We start from the raw sequence: 22,059 nt of genomic DNA on the forward strand, positions 1-22,059 counted from the left end.
AACGTCGGGAACGTAGCGAACGGTGCATAAGTTAGTGGAGAAGTTGGTACGAGATTCAGGAAGCTGGCCGCGCGCCGTTGGATTAAACGGGACATCCGGTAACGAGCCGAGATTCTCGCCCGAGTCCTGGCACTCAGACCGATACGGCAAAAGTAATTTCGACATTCCAAATAATGTATGGCGCCGATACCACGGTTCTCCGCGCGGATCCCGAAGAATCGATCGGCGAACCGAGCGTATGTACGTGCGCTATTAGAGGGGACAGGACAGTGACTTGGGATTTATTAGAAACTATGTCGACGCCATCGTCTCTACCCTTGCAATAGGACGTGTCCCTTTCAATTTGTGACACGAGCACGGAGTCGGGGAGATTCGCCGATTGGCGAAAATGAGACGAAAATCGGATGCGGGAGGGAACCTTTCCCGAGTGAAACGGTATATTAGTATTCCGTGCTAGAGTATTCTTTATAGCACGTATCATACAGTCGATACATATTCTATATACTATATACTAGTATAGAATACTAATGAGCATTTTGTTGGAAAAGGATCTGAGCTTCCTTGGATTCTTCTGGCACCTACCAGGACATCTGCATTATGTATGAAATTATATTCTATGTACAGAACGTGGTATTCTGCGTGGTGTTCTACGTTAATACGTAACTTGGATTGTATTTGATAAAACTGTTGAGAAGAAATGTTAAATGTTTTTAATGCTATAAACAGTCTTGCAATAACCACACGTCAAACTTTTTCATAGAAGTCACTGTCAGACAATATTCTGTGCAGAAATCACGTTGATTGTTCTTATTTTAGAAGAAGACAAAATCGCATTGTCAGCCTTCGTTTCCAGTATTTAAGGAATTTTGATCTGTGATATTAGGTTGATGTTGAGACAGGATATGTCTGAATAGGCGAATAATTGGTATTTTGGGATTGGGAATCATAATGAGATTAAATCAGTGGAGATAGAGAGAGTGCAATTACGTTTATTTCATGGTTATCACGATGATTGAACGTCTCTTTAGCAGCTCAGAATTTATTATTCAGCAGTTTCAGAATACTAAAATGATTGTTAGTATTCTCATTATAAGGAGTATGTCTTAATGACTGAATAGGCATAGGTTTAATTCCTTTCAGTCTCCAAAAGATTTAATACGTGCTAAGATTTTAAGTGAAGTAAATATTAAATAATAAAAAAAAATTGAAGAAATAAAACATTCTATTCATAGTATTACATTTTTATAGCTATAGCTTTAATTAACTTCAATTGTAATCGTTCTTATTTCCTAGAAAAATGTATGAAGAAGTATCTATATTATTTGACCAGAAAGTAAGAAAGCGCACTAGAAACTTCTCAGTAAAAATAGAGGTTCGTGTCAACCTACTTCAAAATTTTGTTACTAGATTTTCATTGGATATATATTCAAATAAATTTTTCTGAACAGTCAGGTCGCTCGGTTCAAATGCTCTTCGTCATATTATTGCAAAACAGAGAGACACGTTTATAACAAATCGTTTAAAGTTTAAAGTAAAATACCATGAAATACCTCGATCAACTTTAGCCTCGTCTAATAATTATACGAAACACGAGCGACGATCGGATCAAGAGATAGGATCTAACTATCCAATCGTGGACCGTGTATTTCGAAACTCCGCGTTATTCTCGATCCGCAAACGGCCCGCGTTTATTACGGAGGGCGGTACGAGATGCATTTCGATTCGGTAAATGATCGTGAGACGATAAATGTCAGAGTTGAATGAGTTTCTGCCACGATCAACAATCTCTCTGCTAGTTGCGTTGTCGCGTCGGCTCGACAAAAGGAGTCGAAATAACCACCTTGCGAACGAACGCCACTTCGTACTACGATTATGCTTTTTTTTTCACCATCTCTCACCCATCTATTATAGGCCGCGCTGAGTGTCAGATTCGTTTTGAAATCTTTCGCGCTGTACAAACTGTACTGCTGCAATGTTCTGTAACGTGACTTCGTACAAACGAGCCAAATCATGTATTAAAATCAAGGACGTTTGAAGCTGATAGACGATTGTCGCTGCGCCAACAATGGGATTCTTTCGTGTTGCACGCTAGAGGACACTTACTTTAGTATCTTAAATACTGCCTAGACTATTGTATTATATCTATGTATGTATATCTGGATGAGAAGGCATTTTATTGTACGTCTTACACGCACGTGACTGTGTTGGTTTAAAATTTAATGACCGACGAATTTCTCTATTTGCAAATTAATGGTAATTAAGTTTGTGTCAAAGTAAGATAAGCATACAGTGACTCACGAAAATATTTGAATATCTAGCATAGAAAAATTAGTATGCATATATAGATATATATATATATATAGATATATATATATAGATATATATATACATTGTGCGTGTTGTATAAAATATTTTGAAATTTTGTCAACACTGTAATGACAGAGGATTATTCATTAGATATAATTATTTCGTTTTCAGTTTAATTCCAAGTACTGTTTATGTGATATAAATGAACGAACGAATGATCCTTGGGTCATATCTTTTAAATTAAACTGCTGTACATTAACAGGAATATATCAATTTTAAAACAGAAGTTACGTAAACATTTCTTTCTTAGTCTAGTGAGTATTATAGAACTTCAAATTCGTAATTAGGTTCTTTGTTATCTTAGATAGAATCAAAGTTTGCCACTATAAAATCTGAAACGTCGAAAACGATAAGATTTTACGAGTATTTTAATAGGCAATTTGACAAGGAACTGGACTTTAGATGGCGAAGCTTCTTTTATTGCATCTGTAGTAGGCGTTATTTTATTATCTGCACTGCAAGGTTTTCTTTATTTTATAATGCGTAGATTCTAAACACCCACCTATAGCTGTGTCGTTGTTACTTCACGAGTTAGTAGAAAACATGTCACAAGTCTTTCAATGAAACTATAAAGATTATAACGTGAAAGATAAAAGATTTAACTATCTTCTCAGAATCGTGTCTTCTACAAAATATCTATACTTTCTTCCAATTACAATTCCAAAAAGAGAACTAAAATTATCGACCTACGGATCGTATTGAGTATCGAGTACTTATTGAGTATCGAATATTGCATCATCCATAAATATTTGAATACTTTCAAATTACTACAAATATATAAAATATATTGTACATGAAAAAATTGTGAGTTTTACTGTCTTTGATTTATGTACTAAAAAATTGATTTTTTCATTTTCATTTCTTGGCATGATTCTTTTGAAAGTATAGAAGAAACAGAAAGAAAGAAAGAAGTAAAAGTAAAAAAATATTCGGCAGTGCTAAAAGTTTGTTTAAAATGGTCTAATAAGGAGCTTATCCAAATGTTCAATATTGACAGTTTTACAGTAAATAATTAAATTAATCTTAAAATTTCATGCAGATTTTGTGAAGTGTCAAATACATGGAACTAATTGTAAGTTTAATTTGGTATGACGAGAGATCAAAAAATCAACAAAAGAGAAACTTTAAAAATACAGCTTTGATTGTTAATTGTACTTAACATGTTAACTAATTTAATATTAACTTGACTTGAATATTAAAAGAGAGAAAGTCTAATTCTCTTAATTCTTTTTGTAATCACACGAAGTACTGTCCGCAAATTTTCCATTAATTAATTCTCCGATAATCGATGGTTCCATTAGTTGGAATTTTAATAATTGAATATCCACCGTATAATAAAAAAAAAAATACAGAGTTTCAGATCAGATTCCGGTAGTATCCCTTTACACAATTAAAATGATATCTCCAATGAAATTTTACAGTAGGTGCAAGTTCACTAATTAATTTCCTCGCGCAATTGGAACAATTTTTATAATAAAATTTATAATAAAACTCGTGGAATTTTACAAATCAGTTTCGCAAGCAACGGATCGTTCTATTATCCTGTTTAACGTACAATTTCTTACAACATTTATTATTACATTTAAACTGATAATAAACATAACGTTATTAGTAGATTGCGACTGTTCGTGCAATTTTATATTTACGTAATTTCTTTCGTTTATTAAATATTGGGACAAGCTATTTTGAGTTCTGTTTTGTGCATGTTACGTGCATTCTGTAGATTTTTCAATGCACTAAAGAAAAGAAAGCCGAACTTTCAAGTACCTGCACACTACACACGCGTGCAGTCTTCTTATTTTCTCCCCTATTCACAAAATATTTCGCATAAAATCATTATCGAATCCCGGTAGGAAGATCAAAGCGCGAGATGCTGCAAGTTGGACGCGGAGAGATCGGAAGCGGATAGGGATGGGGAGGGGGAGGGAGAGCGAAGTTGAAAAGAAACTCAGCCGCAGTCTGAGGCAGAAGTTTTTTCGTATTCGATAACGGGCCGATGATTGCGACCGGCCTGTGGAGCAACGCAACGAGAGAGGACAGAGCTTTGTGGCGAACCGCATCGAGAGCTCCTGGACCTATAATTCTCATCCCTCATTACGATGCTCGTCTCGTCTTGTAATACAAGGTCTTCCGGCTGCGAATCGACCGAAGCAGCGGCGCGCTCAGCGGCTACTTCAGCCGAGTGCGAGCCGAGCGCTCGTAATCCTGAAATGAAACTTCTCGTAGTTTGCTGGCATCGTGGGTTATCGTGACGCGATGCCTCGAAGCGGAAGAGATACACGACGTAGACGGCGGGACCCTAAGACCTTGAGAGGAACGTCCAACCAAATGACATCTCGAGTACTCGGCTTTTAACCTGTTTCAACCCTCTCCCGTCTCGGATACCACGATTCCTTTTACTTCGGTCAGATACTGGACACGGTTACGTGCCGATAATGTCGCCTCCGAGCAACTTCCGACGATGAACTTCCGATTCGTGTATCTCGGTTAACTATCCCCGCTCGTAAATTCCGAATAAACTTGGGCCCGCCCCCTTCGCTCTATCCTCTCGCGAGGAGCTTAAGCTTTGCAACATTATTGCCCAGATTACGGCTCGCTGACGTTTGTTAAATACCAGTCGACTATTGGTTCGCGTTTAATGGTTCGTGCACGTAACCCTTGTTAATATCCACGCTTGTTCTATTGTTCGAACAAAAATATTTGTTCTTAGAGTAGCGGCGTTTGCGCTGGTTTGTTTATTTAAACGGGCTTAAATGATCTTTCTATGGAACTTTCATCGTCTTAGCAACTTCATAACGTGTGACTGATACGTACAAATAATTTTTCAAAGAGTTCCTGGTATTTTATTGCACAGAGAAATAATAAATTAGTGGATTTAATTCTGCTGCGTTCTATCGATCGTCTACAACTAATTGTATTTGATTCTCGTTCGCGAATTTTTCAAGGTTATTGATTTATCACTATATGTAATTTTGGTTGCAACTGTACGTAATTGTAAAACTCTCGTGTGTTATTTTGTTGCTTGATATTTACACGTGTACAATTTCAATTTATGAATGTACAATTTATAACAAGAGCAAGCAGAAATCTACGTGGATATAATAATATAATATCGTAGTATTATTACAAGTCCTCTTTGCCATTATCCTTCGAAATACTCGTTCATTTGATGCTTTACGAACTCGTCGTGCCAAACATTTCGAGATTTCGGATAATTAAAACCGGTCAATTGAATCTCTGTTATTACACATCTCTCGTTTCGCAATTGTTACACGCCGCGCGTCAAACAAATGATATATGAAAGACGTTGTACCATAATGCGAGATCAATTAGCGTGGTGTATCATTACACATCCAGGCATCGCCTCATTAACTGTCGAGCAGAACAGTTGTACAACGAGCTACCCGTGAAATTAAATCTCCCGTGAAATTCGCCAGCCTTCGTCTACACCTTTTCAGAAGGGGTCACCGTTTCTCCAGAGAGAAACTCGTAGACCCCGTTCGGTTTATTAAAAATGTAATATTACAACAAAATCCGCCGGTGTCTCTTCGCTGTTCTACCGAGATATCGCCGGCAATAACTCTCCGCCAGCAAATATCTAGGCAGATGTTCGAAAGGAAAAAAAAAAAAAGGGTCTGACGAAAGGAAGAAAGAAGAAAGAAGAAGAAAAAAAGGGAGGAAAAGGGCGAGGCGAGCAGTAATCCGTTGGAAATTAACCTTAAATCATTCCTGCCCCTTAATCCTGAACGAATAGAGTGTCTCGTGAAAAGGTCAATCGGACCCAATCGAGAGATCGTAATATCTTTTCGCAGATATCTGTAGAGGAAGCAACCAGTCATGGGGGGGTGGACGGTTCGGCTTTTTCCTCGAGGAGTTAGCCAAAGGTCACCGAGATCGATTTCTCTTCCTTTTGAAACGGTCAAATCGTCAGGGTCCAAGACTTCTCTTTCTCTCTCTTCCCCTTTCTCTCTCTCTCTCTCTCTCTCTCTCTTCACGACGACGCTTTCCTCCCTTCGATTCCGCTTGGATAATAGATGTTTACTCATCATGGCACGGCAGTCGTGCCCCAAGGTCCGTTGAAACGAATGTCGTCCGAATTTCTCAGGACAGCGAAGAAAATGGGGAATGGTTCTCTTGGTAAAAAGGATTGTGAGTTTTCGGTAATCGCGGCGGTTCCGGACGGGGACGCCTCGTGTAATTACCAGTCGACGAACTGTAACTGATTGCGCTAAAACAATTAAGGAACGTGACTCAGGGCTCGAAATCTCGGAGAGGCCGACTTGTATGTACGATGGTCGTCAGCAAGACGCTCGACCGATCTTCTGCATTAGCGGTCTTGTTCTGTTAACTTTGGACGGCGCGATGTATAAATAGACATGTGTGTGTGTGTGTATGTGTGAGACGTAAACTGTAATAACTTCGTGAAAAGAGTCGTATACAGCTTCGGCATTGGAAGTTTTGAGTTTGTTCCTTCCAAAAATATTTTTACACCATGTAACGATTTATTCTCGGAAATTATAAAAAAACGTTTCTTCACGATCGAATCCACTATTATCCTTTCTGTCTTGTATTCGAAATTTCTAAATATCGAATAAAATTCGAGTGTTCCTTATTGCTGACGTAGATTGTTATTATCTTGTAATGAAAAGATTATTTCATCTTCGGAAATGATTGAGAATTAAATTAATTACTCCGAGCCAAAAAAAAAAAAAAAGATCAAGAGATTTCTGAAGTAACAAAGGGGTTGAAGAACAGAAAATGTAACACAACCTATTATTGATGTACGAGGTGCATAATTTTCTTCAATCAAGCGAAAAATTTGTCACCTCAATTTTCGGAGCTTCAACCATTATCTTACGTAGATCGTCGTAATATCTCGCTCTCGATCCTAATTGGCGGCGATCGTGATACGACGAAACCTGTCCAGAAAATGAGGTGGAACGGATTTAATTCCAGGATATGGTACATCAAAGAGATGTCTCGATGATACCCCAGCGCGTAACGTAATCTCTCTTCGCACTCACTTCCGAGTACATGGTGAATCTATTCAGAACGTATTCATCGCAGCCTCCCCTGAATGACGATAATCTCTGTCCGGGATCTAAATCACCCCTTGTATTCCGCGCATTATCGCCATCCAGCCTTTTCTTACTTAATCCCCCACCGACACGTCGATCAATCTACAAGCGACGCGGCACCATCGTGTGTGGTACCTGTCGTGTGGTTCACGTTCGCGCGTACGCACGCATCCCTGCATGCTCGTATCGACGTATCGACGCGCGTTACACATCGCAATTCGGAGCACTTGCAACATGGTTACGCTGTGCATCAGATAAAAGTGTAATTAAAGGGCTCGCGTATTATGTGGCCGCCATAATGGCTCACGATGGCGCTGGCATTGTATGAGTGGTAGAAAGTTTTCAGACAGAGAGTAAGAGAGAGAGAGAGAGAGAGAGAGAGAGAGAGAGAGAGAAGAAGAGAGTATGGCTTTTGGGAATGATACAGGTAGTAAGTCGCAAGATATCGATATTATCGATAAGTTCGATATTAAAATACTCAATGCGGAGGATCGAAATTTCGGATACCCGGTATGAATTATGGATAGCTATTCTTCTTCGATTGATATCGATTCAAAATTTGCTTAATACCTTGCGAAAGTAGTGATATTTGTTCGATATTCATCGCTAGCATAGCGGCGAACGTAGAAGAGAATATCAAGTGAATATCACGAGTCAATTGATATAGTTGTGTTTGGTCTTATTTCGATCAGGAAAAATTTCATTAATTTTCTAACAATATCGTGTCTGTCTTGTGAATTTAAAAACAACAAGCGTCGATTCGATATGTTTCTGTAAGTATGAATTGAATGATTTCTGGTCTAGATACTAAACAGGCATTTTCAGACAGGTCTGAATCTTTGCGTACACAAGTTCCAAAGAACGATCGACCACTTTTTTCAACTCACAATTCTCGATCGAGAGTTGCACAATAAAATCGTATCGATGGCACCGACACGATACCGCTCCATCACTAAATACAGGTGGCGAGGCAGTATAGGCACGACAGTCGACAAATCGTAAAACGTGACGCTGATTACGCGCGGTAGCTGCAGCGCCGGTCGTAATAATAAATTATCATCGACGTGTAAACACTGTCGATTTCGAGGAGACTAAACGGGCTTGCAAATTCGTCGTTGATTCGCTTCTGCACACTATGCGCCCGCATAAAACGCGCAACCTGCGAACGCGGTGAAACGTGTCGCGCGCTCGCTTCGAATCTTCGACCACCCTCCCCTCCTCCCATCGAAATTGCCACTGACCCCGGAGTTCCGTGCAGAACGTTCTGAAAGAACGACGGCGGATTTAATGCTGGCCTGATTGCCACTGCTCGCAGTATCGCGGCACCAGCATGCTTTATTTCTTGTAATCTCACCCCCGTCCGCTGCGAATTTCGCCTACGGGGCGGGAGGAGGAGGAATAGAAGGAGGTGGAAGGTTTCGTCGTAATGTTTATTACGTAGGATGCTTTGTTAGTGTGGAATTGCAGCGACATTTGTCACGACCGCAACGGCAGCGCCGGTGATGGAGGTGAAGAGGCGAGGCGAGAGTCGAATTAGGGGCTGCGAGAATTTGAAAACATTATTAAGACGTTGATAAATGTTGCGCCGCGTGGAAAAATTCTTCGCTCCCTCTCCTCCCCCCCGGTGAACGCGGTAATACCAGCGGCAGCTATGGAAAAAGCTGATGAGATCTTCTCATCGTTCTTTCATGCTAGCGGTTCCCAACCTGGCGCCCTCTTGGGGTCCGTGCTTTCAGGGATACGCGGAAAGAATTGCGTAGTGTGGTACGAACCGCATTCGACGATGCGTTATGCAGCAATGACAGTAACTGCGTGAATCACAACTTTTTTTTAAATATTCTAAGGGATATAATTTGGGGAAATAGACTGTGGTTTACGAGTTAAAGAAAACTAGAGATCATCTTTGCAAAATGTCGATACGTCGTACGGACAAAGCTAGAAATGAGTTGACAGTGTGTTCGAACATGGCGCCGTGTTTCTCACACAAGTGGCCGATTTTTAATTTTAAATACTTTAATATTTTATATTTTATTATTATAAATTATTTTATATTTTATTATTTTAATATTTAATATATATATATGTAAATAATGTTTAATGTATCGTTATTACGATGGAAAATGAACGCGTGTTAGGATGACACGCATCCGAGTAATGTTGACAAGTTTGTAAAATATAAATGCCCTCCAATAACATTGAAATTCTATATTTTAAAGAAATTATCCAGACTTTTGAACTTTTTTCACGACTTTAGCGAGCGATGTGAAACTAGAATCGATCCTGTGCAGGATAGTTTAGTCAGGAGTCGATACTTGCTGCATCCAGACAATAATAATACTTAATACTTACGCAATTAAACGATGGAGGGTGAAACTCACGGTTGAAATGGTCGTGAAAGCCCGACGTCAAGCTCCGCTGGTTATGACTGTAGCGTAATGGAAGGGACGACGAACGGTAGAGCACGATGGCCCTGCGTCGGTGTATTTGGCCAAACGTTGAACAACGCGTGCAAATAACCGATGCAGCGCGATACGTCAAAGTGCCTGGCCAGTTATAAATTCCAATTGCCGAGAGCACGACAAAACAGGCCGCCGCCGCCGCCGCCGCCGCCGCCATTTGTAGATTGAATTGCAGATATTAACGAAAAATTCATTAAACAAGTGGGATTTATAGATTATATAGCTACGCCGCATTAATATCACGCGTGCGCGCGCTCTGTATTTTACCTTTTGAAATTTCGGCCGTGATAAAGGCCTGGTAGGCTCGGACTACCTATTTCCGATTGTTTAATCTTTATTGTCATGGTACATCTGATCGTAAATATTGTTATTTAATGGTAGACCGACCGAGTGCCATATTGATCGCTATAAAGGATTTACTGGCCCCTATAAAACAGATCTTACACCGCCGTTATTTCAGCCAAGCTGAATATTGATGTTCAAACGCTCGGCATAATAGTCGGCTGGGAATCAGCCCGGGCTTTCGAGAAATAATCTCACAAAGATGCGGTTGGCGTGCGAAATAATAAAGGAAAAGGAATTTAGAACACGTTCACTCGCATTCGTTCGTTCATCTCGTTTAATTGCCCTTTCGCTATTCTAATTTTCCGTTGGATTGCTAGATTTCTATGAAAATGAATCTACATTCGCGTATGATGAGACTATGATGGTGTTAACACATTGTCATTAACTACGATGTTTAAATAACGGATTTATCAGGAAAATTATCGACCACGTGTCACGAAATATTTTGTATTTTAATTGAAAGGTGTTACCGCGTTTTCACGATATAGTTTACATTAACGAGTAATGAAATTTGAATACCAGCGTAATAAATGAAATAATCTCGTCGTACTATAATATAAAGGGACACGTAACTCTTAAAAATTGATTCAACGTATTTCCGTCACGTAACGGTGATCGCGATGTGTATCAATTACCACTTAAAATTCAGTGCAATATTTCGCTCGATGTTTCCATCGAGTTCGGCGCGAATGTTCGGGCATCGTGATCCCAGACCGATCCCACGGAAGAATTTGGTATAAACATGGAATTTCAGCGAACCTTTCATTTGGTATTCCACTCGTAAAAATCTCGCTGGATGACTCCTTGCTTTTTAAATGGGCGCCGGTTGCGTGAATCGCAAGCTGGCGAGAAGGAACCCACGTGAAATTATACTCGAAACGTGTGGCTGCGTTACGCTTGCATAACGAGATGGACGATTTTACTACCGCTGCTTTTTAATAACCAGCGGCGTCCTCTTCTTTCCAAACTCATTTCTCCGGCGCACGCGGTCGCTTTATTTCTGCCCTCGCCTCGTTCCGAGTTCTCCGCCATCCAGCAGGTGTAACTCATGTGTTGCGCTATCGCGTCGCGACCCGGTCAAACTTTCCCGCTTTTCTCGCCAAGCGATTTGCCTTTCCTACTTATTTTCTTTTTTTCTTTTTCTCTCGTGTACTACCACCATCACTCTGCATTTTTTCTATTTTCTTCCTAACGCTTGCTGCGGCAAGAAACTTCGACAGTAAGACGAAGATCGCGGTAGAACACACAATGATGCATTATATCGTCCGAAATGTGGAGTTTTCGATCATTTGAATGTTAATCAGAAAACACGATGGTTCGAGTGAACTTCATTCAACAGATTTACAAGATGAATGTTAATTGTTGAATTTAATATCACTCAGCTTGGCGACATTAAAAAGCAGAAATTTCCGGACAATACGAATCGAATATTTTGCAGTTTATTCAATTAATTACAATTTCATGAAATAGAGACTTAGAAATTTTTCTATTTCCTAAGAGATGTGTCGTAGTTAAATGATCCAAGTGTTTTTTTTATTCGTGAAATAAAGTAATAAGTGTCTCTAGACATGGATGCACGTGTACGAGACGCGTGGCATTGATTTATGCATTCGCTTCTTTCTTTCTACGGTATCAAGAATTACTGTGTTGTTAATGCAATCATATCGTAATATTTTCGCGCGTACATAGCGCCTGGCCAAACGCAATTGGCATATTCATCAAATGTTAACATTTTGACGTCTGGGCACGTAGCTGTACGTGATTCCTCAATCACCAGAACCTTCATTGAATACGAATCGAGCAAATTTATCTTTTTCTTGTCGTGAATAATGGGTACCGTTCAATCATAAATAATATAGCAAAGGCTATTACTAGCATAACGACAGTTGTGCTCCATCAATGAATCATATTTTCGTTCTATCATTTGTTCATTTGTAGTCGAAAACGATGCTAGTATTGTTCTTAAAAAAAATTTATCATGGCTAATTATTATTACTTTAATCTTTTTACGATAGAAGAATTGACAAGTCACGTATCGTGCAGTATTATTACTTATGCTTTTCTGTACGAAATAATAAGCTGCATGAATCAATATAAATGTATAGATAGATATATAAATAATTATAGAACAGTTTGAGTCCATTTAATTTTTTCAACGTTTTCTAACGTTTCTTGGACTGTAAAAAAGATTTTTCTTCGAAATTATTGATAGCGGCGATAGATCTTTTTCTTATTTCGTTCATCAGTTTTGTAAAAAACGAACGCATTTATTGTTTAATTTCAAAGTAAAATGCAACATAAGCGAATGAAACAAATTTTTCATAATCTCCGACCAATTTAAAATCAACAACGATTGCACCAGGCACAGCGAAATAACGAATATTTACTATAGTTAATATTCAAGAAATATACAGTAACTAACACTCAAGTTATCTTCAACCATTCGTTTAACAAGCATCATAAATTGCTACTACAATTAATAAACTTTAAGATTTACTTATTTTAATGCTCTTAATTTCCATTTCGCACAGAGGAAATAATTCACTTAATGAGGAAACTTTGTAGATTATTGTCATTAAGAAGTTTAAATACCTTTGCTGCTATATTACTCTGTATCACATTTGTTCGAGATGAAAACAAAGAGAAAGCGTATTCATTTTGCAAGATTCACTTGATCAATATCCTTATCCTGAAAATTCCACTTCACTCACCGTGAAGCTTGCAACAGTTACAGATTACATTTCTGACACTTGAAACTTTGTTCTGCATGTATAAGAGAAACGAGTGGCCAAGTATGATTCATAGAAATTAATAACCCATTGGGAATAAACATTCTTAATCCTAATCTTAGTTTCTAACGCGACCTTTGATTTGCAGTTCTTTTCAATCAATGTGCACCGTCAAATTCCATTTTCCAGCATTGAAATTATGCATAAAAAAATTCTAAGCAATTCGTGTAATATTTTTCTATTTACTACACCTTCTACATCGATTCTACAATTATTATATAAAATTCCAAGAAATTGTGGTAGCGAACCATTACGATAAATAATTCCTTTCTTACTATCAAAAAAATACAAGCTTGCAACGATGGCTTTTCAGAGACTTTTCGGGTAAAATATACAAGTAAAAGTTTTACTTCTTTTCGTCGCATTGCAAACTTTCTCCTCTTCCTTAACGCTTCAATTTCTCCGACGTAAGTTTCACGCATTACATCGTTGGTAATTCCAGCATTGACGAGGTGAAAATCCGAAGAATCGTTGATTCGAAGTTCCCTTTCATCCACGAGATCGTACAGGACAAAGCCGATGATCGCTACGTGCAACGCTCGCAAGGTATCGCGTTGTACGAGACTAATTCTCCCTAGGGCTCTGCGGAATCCTTCGGTTCAAAAGAAACATCTTCCTCCCTTTTCCTTTCCCTTGGATCTGTGTTTTCTGAGCGTGGATCGTGGGTAACGAGGACAAGTCGTTCCTCGTTAGAAGGAAAGCTTCGGCAGAGAAAGAGGGGGAGAGGGTGGAGGGTGTCCTCACCGAGCAACCGGTGAACTCCGTATCCGCAACGAAGAGAAGGTATCCACCTCTTGTCTCTACCCTTTTCCTACTCTATTTCCACTCGTGCTTTTTCCTCTGGCCTTTATTATGTTGATCCAGCGGATGTTGTCTACTTTACAAGTATATTGCGAGCCTTCCCCATTCTTCGAGGCGAACGAGCGCTCGCACACCCTCTCCCCCCCTCTCTCTCTCTCTCTCTCGCTCGCTCGTTCGCAATCCGAGCTTTCATTATGGATGTATACGTCCTCGATAAGATACCATCGACTTACGTGCTCATTTCAATATGAAAAGCCTGAGCGATGCGCTGTAAAGGCAACAACCGTGTAAAGATCATTCCACTAGTGCCACGATTTCACGCGTTGCCGGTGACAGTGCTCCGCGGCACTTTTGGATTTAGGTAACGCGATTTTGTTGGTGTGACGTTTCCAATTTTTCTTTCTTCTTTTTTTTTTTTTTACAGGCACAATTCAAAATAGGAAATCACGTTCTTTTTCCACTCTTTCGCTTTTGTTACGTCGAAGACTAACGATAAGTCTCGAGATATACAGCAAATTTTGTTCTTCTGCGCGAGAGGTTCAAGATGTTGAATCTTGAATCAAGTGAGTCAAGTCCACCTGATTATATTTGCGCCGATTCATCGCAATGTATCACGAATACTTCAATATTTTTGAAATTTCATACTTCAATACTTCAATATTTAATATTTTTCAAATTTAGATGAAGGGTAGATGCGACAGCGAAAGTGTATCAACCACAGACACCGATAGTAAGAAACATTTCAAACGACACACAATTTTTTATATTTAACGCGTCTATTCTTAATAGGTTAAAATCACAACCGTTCGGCAAATAATTTTTCTCGTTCGTCCTCACGAGCTCGTAACAACAAAATTTACGAATCCTGCTTCGGCAAGTAGCTTCCGTCGCGAATGCACACGGCAAAGCATCGAATTTGTCGAGATGTACAAAGTGCATCGCTTCGATGCACGATACGCTCGGTTACACGAAGTCGCGACGTGAATTCGCGCGTTCGATGCTTCCGTTCGATAAAAATGACATAATTCCCACTTGCTCGAGTTGCATCGACGTATCGAAACTTGTTACGGCACGTACACAATGGCCGACCGCGTTTTCGTTCTTCTCGGTCTCGCGTTGCTTTCTCGTTTCTCGGATCGCGAGTCATCTGCATAATACGTGGCTGGCCCATGGGTTCCCATGGCGTGTGTGCAGGTGTAACGCAGATGCGGACGATTCGCGCGAACCGCCCTGACATTCGTAGCACGCCCTGTCGTCCATTATCGTTGCCCGAACACGTTTTTCAGGCGCGTCTTTCTTCTTATTCCCCGCCGTCAGATCTCTCGCCGCGCGGCGTTTCATCCTCGCCGAAAATACGCGCACGAGAATTCGTCACGTCGACTCGCCTGAAAATCGCGAGTTAAGATATCGACAACGAGGTCGCAATGCTTAACGTTACGTCTGCTTGAACGAAGTGAAAATAAGTCAGCTGCGTATAAATAATAAAAAAATGATACGTTTAAAATTTAACGATGATACAACGCATTTATAAATAATTAATAGGTATATACGTACATACGTATATACATAGTACATATTTCATATTGAAAAACTGTATTGATATCGATTTTTTCTTTCGAGAGTTGTATTCGAAATAATGGAAATCGTTGCTGTGGTAGCACAATTTTTATAAAATTGGAACATAAAAAAATTCCAATAATTTCCTATTCTGCCGGAGTATATGATATCGCGATAGGTACTTGTGGTGTTTTTGTATTTTTGTTTGATATGATATATTCTTGAAATGCCTGCCACATTTACAAGTATTCTTTCGATATCTCTTTCCAGCTGTGTCTGTACAATTTTCGTAAGGCTTCGAACTGAAAAGTTAATAAACGTATATCGCGTGTAATAAAGATATTTACGTTCCCCGGCGTTTCACGCTTTCGAAGTTCATTTATTAAAAGCCAGAAGTCTCTTTCACACGAGTGCGCGCGTTCGCACGAAACGAAACGGGAAAATGAAATTTCTTACATAATTTAACGCGTTCGAACAGAGCCAGAGTTTGCCAGGTATATACTTGGAATAATTTCCCACCGTTGAAAAGCGATTTTTATACGGTAGCTGGGTTAATGCATCAGCCATTAGTGGCTCGTGGCTCGGCGAGAGGGAGCGCATAAATTATGCTAACATTATAAATAGAGGGTGCGTGGGCTTGTCTATTTTTGCACCGCGAATTATACGTCAGATTTCCCGTATACTCGCTGGCCTCTCGACATTTTTTTTTTCTTGTCGAAAACTTCCCGCATCTCGCGAGGACCGTCAGCGAATGAAAAACAAAATTGGAGAGCGAAACAAAGTCGTGGAGTGGGGACAACTGAGAAAATAAACAGACGAATCGCGAGGAATCGCGAGGTGGTATACTACGAAAGACAAATAAATATCACAAAAAATATTTTTCACGTTTTATTTACGTAACAGCGTGTACCAACGAAATTGAAATAAATTCTGTTTTGATTTTTTTAAGAACTAGGACTTCCACTAATCGAATAACTCGAAGCCATTTGTTTTTATTAGAAAAGAGATTCATTCACTTAAAACTGCAAAAGCTCACTAGACTGCTACTTTATACTTTTAACTATAAATTGCACAAGCATAATATAACGAACAGATAAATTACAGTAGCTGCTGTAATATTTAATAGACGGAACAAATCTAGGTAATTTAATAGACGAGACATGTTTCCTTGTTCATTTAAATTTACTTAAATCTGCGAGCTTTGCCTCGATTCCTCGCGTATCATCGTCATTGTTAAATAATTTATTTCTTAAATTGTGCCATCTCTACGAACGATTTTCGCAGTTTTGGATGGGAATTCGGTATGCGATGATCATAATAAAACTATTCTCCTCGCGAGCTTCACCGAAAGCGCTATCCAGTCCGCGTAAACACCGGCATAAATTTCCACGCAGTCCTCTTTCATCCCCTTTTACATTTACGCCCTGACCATACTGAATTACCGTTAACTGTTACGGACCATCTAGTAGTTCTCACCCTTCGCTTAACGTGGCTACCCCTCCCATTCGACTGGAACAAACTCACGGTTTTCCATTTGTCTGATCGATTTCGGTGATAATGACGACAATGCTGACGACGCTGCAGGCCTTCGTCAAGTGCTTAATATAACACGCTTCTAATCGAGCCGAGAGGAGAGGAGGGGAGGGGGGAGGGGGATAATTGTTTTGTCTCGACGCGCAGAAGTCAGACGAAGGAGGGGTTTTTCTCTATTTGCTGCGAGAGGAAAAGAAATTATTGTGATTCGGTGTTAGTTGGTGTGGGTAAGAGGGAATGGAAGACATTGTTATCAGAGAGGAAACATCTCTCTGAGAGTGGAAATTTAGTTAGTAGAGAAGAGAGTGTGGTGCTGTTAATTAGCTAATGAGAAATAGCTGACACAAACCAGAAACTCCATGCATTCGAGATAAAAAAAATGAAAGGCTTAAGTTTCCATGCATGTTGATCACAGCAAACTAGTGAACTACAACAGCTATTTCGTTTCTTGTTGAAACACGAATTTAGTTTATATGATTGGAGTTCATGTAATGAGAGTCCACTGATTTATTAGTAATTTTCAAATGTTCAAATGAGAGCTGTTCAACGAGTAATACTTTATTTAACACTTTCGTGATAATTTTACTCGTCAACGATAGGGGAATTAGTAAAAATAATAACATTTAAGACTATACAGTAAGTTTATTCGTTTAATTAACTCTAAAAACGAATTAATCATTTAATGAACTCTACCAATAAAAAGAATGGAGAAGCATAAAATAATGGGTACAAGTACCTTTTAATATTTAGTTTAGAATTTATATTTATATATAATCAAAATTTAATTTACATTGATTTGTCATTCGAAATTTATTTATTTATAATTAGAATATTTATATATTTTTACTTTAGATATATCGTTTGCTTGTAACAAATAAACTAATTGGAGAAAATCAATTGTTTCACGAAGAGTCCACATAACAAATTCACCAAAAGCAGAGTTGATTGTATCGATGTAGTTAATCGAGCGAATTGATACATTTGAAATATAGTTCAACTAAATGCTACTACAAATTTGTCAAATCACAGTAGAATCGATACGTAAAATCAATAAGAAGCTCATAACCACCGTGGAGGGAACAATTCGTTGGAAAGATAAGAATAGAATAAAAGTAAAAGTAACAAATTGACAGCGAACGGGGAGACGATGTGACTGACAGGCTTCGTAGTTTATTCGACAAGTTGGAGAACAGGCCAGGGGAAACCTACAACATCGTATCCAACTTGTGCTTCGGGTTAACAGCCTGGGTGTTCGACGGTGTGCCATGATGTATGACGTGGTGTCAGGTTCCAATCCTCTGGGAATGCCATGAAAGCGGGTTCTGTGCTCGATGTAAAATATCGTTGATCCGGCACGCGGTCCGTACTAGTACCAGACACACTCTGACCAGTTCACCGGCGGAGCCAGGCTCACTGAATGGCGGCCGCCGATTACCAACGCGTCCGAGTCTTTCGTATCCGCATTCAAGTGGCTTTATCCCCGATAATCTGAAACATGGCCGCCTTTAACGACTTTTTAATGCTTTCCCCCGTTTCGAATCCGAACGGTACACGAATTGTTTGTGCAAAGGATGGTTTATGCTTTGCCAGTTACGAAGCTGGATTACGGTTCCACGAAGAGAGGAAAAGCATCGCTAATTCGTACACGCGTACACAGAGATGCTCGCACTCTTCGTGCGCTGGTTGTCGGCTATGAAAGATCGATGCGATTTTCGAGCGAGCAGCTGGAAAAATCCTTCTGAAGTGATTCAGCTTAATTGATTAGCTTCTTCTTTAATTGATGTGAAGTTTTGCGAAGTTGTATCGTAGGGAGGATTGTAGTTTACCATTCATGTATCTGAAGGTGAATTGCTAGACATTTGTAATTTGTCATCTTCTTATCCACGTGTGAGTAACCACAATTTTTTAAATTATGTGCTATAGGTTTTGTACGAGTCCATTGGTTACTTTCATTGCCCAGGTACACAATTAATCTCCAATTCTAAGAATATATGATTTATTTCTATAAATTTCTTTGTTACGAAAATATGACAATATTATCTCATCGAATTTTGGAATTTACCATCGCTTAGATGTTATTTTCACTCAGAAAGAATTTACAACAATAATATCTCTCGCATATAAAAATGTTCCGAATATACTCTTTCAGTTGCAATATTTTTTGCACTTCCCGCATTTTTCATTTTATCCCTTTATTTTCAATATAACTTTCTATACATCGAACGGTAGAAAACACACTTTCGTATTATTTTCATGCGGTATAGAAATCGTATTACGATAATCCAATTACTTTGCATTCATTAAAAATTAATGAACAATCTTATCTCTACTGTATAAATCACAGATGAAAATTATTATTATCCCCGAATTAACAGCGCGAACGAATCGCCGCGGAATATTTTGCATAATACGCGTGCTATAAATTACGATTCCTAATTGTAATCTTCGAATTTCGTGATAAAGATATATATTTACGACGAAATATATTTATGATAATTCGAAGAAGGGAATTTGTCGTGATTTTATGGCTTGCTGCCTTCTAAGCAATGCATATTCATAGGATATTAAATTGAAGAACTGGAGAGCTGGAAATGGAATGATTTTTCTCCGAATATCTTTTGCTCTTTTTAATAGCTACGTTAATTCCCGTGTATCACGTTCGCGATTAGCTGCTCCATTAGCTACGTGTGAATACATTTCACCAGGTGTAACGTTAACAAATTTTTTTTTCTTCGCAAGAAAATGTATTTCTTCGATCATATTTCTACACGAGCGAAATAAGAACTTCTCTTTTCTCGTTTTCTCCGGAACTTTGTTTTTATTATTTTGTGTTAGTTGTATTATATCACGAGATTGAACGAAATAATTATGGTATTCTTTATGCAGTCTTCAACTGGAGGAAAATATCTTAACTTGACATTTAACTTGACTATGATCGATTCTGAAAGGCTTACGTGTACATCGTGTTCTCTTTTCCTTTCTTAAAAAAAAATACACGATTTCAAATATCTAATAGTGACGTCAATCTTTGATTATTATATCGTAGCAAATACAGAGACTGCGTCTATGTATTCACAGCGAGTTTAAGCCAGGGATTAAAACTTCGTACCAGAGCTAATGGATTCTGCTTAATGAATAAGCATTGTCAATCAGTAGCATAACGAAACTACCTCACTTTAATAGAATTAACGATACATTGGTACGCGTTTGTAACGAAAGTTGAGACGTCTTACAGTGCACGTGTACATTTTCAACGATATAAGGTATATTGCATATTCGAAGCAGAGATTGAATATAATCTGATAGAGCATCGACGAATCAGACTTGCATTACATGCAGAATACATCAAATTTGCTCGAACAACGTGATATCACGTTTCGGTCGTAGAACTTTCCGTTTAGATTCCCGTGACACGTTAGTTTGCTATTCCGCGTTTCATTTTGAAGAACATTGCAAAGTCGTCACTCGTTGTTGGCTGTATAATGGATACATATTGCTCACGGCTGAAAATCACAGGAAAAAGTGTCTTTAACTATGTCTTTGTTTGACGTTCTGACTTTAATGTTACTTTCATTGATTAAAAAGGAATATTTCCATGTAAAATAGACAGATATGGAATGGATTTCGTTCAGTCAGAAAGTGAATAAAATATTTTAATTTTTTTAGTATTATTTTTTTTAGTATTATTTTTTAGGCACCGATATTTTTTAATTATAAAAAGGGAAGAAAGATATACGCTACATGTGTTTAATTAAAATTAAATTACCATCTTCTTCCTCTATAGTATTCAATTATATCATTTATTAGTTACAGATGTCTTTCATAATCAAATTATTACAGTTTCATTAGATATTCACAATATTGAATATAATATTGGAACATTGTCAATTGTTTTAGCATTTGGAAATTTTTTCCACGAGTAATTATCAAGTAATTTAAAGAATACATCGTTTTTTGACAAAAAGAAAACAGCTTATGTACCTACATCCTTGATTAAATTCTTGTTACATACAGATCTGTAATTCTTACTTGAAAAAAGATACGAGTAAACTTATTCTACGTTGTAAGATTTCTATCGTAATAGCAATGATGTCTTCTTTACTTAATAACAATAATTTATCCTTTTCCCTTCCTAGTTCTTTCTTTCTCGTCTTCTTCTATTTTACTTTTCCATAAACTGAGTGTATGCGCTATGAATTAATGGAATTCATACAAACTCTCTGATCTCTGTGATAAATTGATTTTTGCTACTGCAGTTATTCGTGAGTTCTACATAATACAATAAATTAATAATGACTGACAGAATAATCCATCAGCGAGTTGCTTGCAAGGATTGCGAAGGATCTCTGTTCAACGTGTTAGGTAATGGATCAGCACCTCGTTATAGGTCACCGTCTTCTCGATTAATATCCTTCCACCAGGAAATACTAGTACTCTTTCTTTTTTTTTTTCTTTTTTTCTTTTTAAACGTAATTCTCGTGTTTGCTTCGTGCTTCAAAGTACATGTAGAGTCATTCCGTATCTGATGTATTGGCTGCTCGATGAGGATTAACCTTGTTTCTGTTGTACGAGATATTTCTCGAAAAGCTGCATCCTTTGTTCATAAAAAGAACTCTTGGTAATTCGAGGCAAACAAACAGCTGAGAGTTATGAAGATAGGAACGATAAAACTTTCTTTATTTTCCTATTCAGCTTTGCCAATGTGTTTTAAATGTTTTTAATTAATTACAGTGTCGGAACATAACGAAAACAGTGAAACGTGTAAATGCGTAAATGTTCGCTATTTGAAACAAACAACAAAACGCGTCGCGCGATCTTTAATATTTCTATAATTCAATTTGAGTCTGATGCAATAATTTTTCGAGCCGCGGTTTAATTATTCGCTTTTTGCCGGCAACAGAGGAAACAACTTTCCAATTTAAAGGGAAATTGAAACCGAGCGCCGGATCCCACCAGTTCGCAAATTAAAAACGCAAGTGAGAGAAACGCGCAGCGCCGAGTTACCTCGATGCAGATAAATTATTGTTGATGCTGACAAATCGATCGGCACACGGCCACACGTCGATCGTTGTCTCTGATTACAATTCTCGATCTCGACCGAGGCATCGGAGACTTTTTAAAAAAACGCAC

At 38.4% G+C, this 22,059-nt stretch overlaps 1 protein-coding gene across 2 annotated transcripts in view; it reads left to right on the plus strand.

The window, feature by feature from the left end:
* The window catches only part of LOC122529070 (hemicentin-2-like), a 242,492-nt gene that overhangs the window by 25,841 nt on the left and 194,592 nt on the right, over nucleotides 1–22,059 (plus strand). Inside the window, exon 1 of one of the 2 annotated variants that reach the window (XM_043654852.1) lies at nucleotides 20,305–20,309. The exons of the other annotated variant lie outside the window; for it this stretch is intronic. The gene's annotated coding sequence lies outside the window, so the exon portion shown is untranslated. Of the gene's footprint in view, nucleotides 1–20,304; nucleotides 20,310–22,059 lie in introns of those variants that run through there. 2 annotated transcript variants of the gene reach the window in all.

The sequence above is a fragment of the Frieseomelitta varia genome, unplaced genomic scaffold (assembly GCF_011392965.1).
Source record: "Frieseomelitta varia isolate USP_RPSP 00005682 unplaced genomic scaffold, Fvar_1.2 scaffold_277, whole genome shotgun sequence".
NCBI classification, from domain to species: Eukaryota; Metazoa; Arthropoda; class Insecta; order Hymenoptera; family Apidae; genus Frieseomelitta; species Frieseomelitta varia.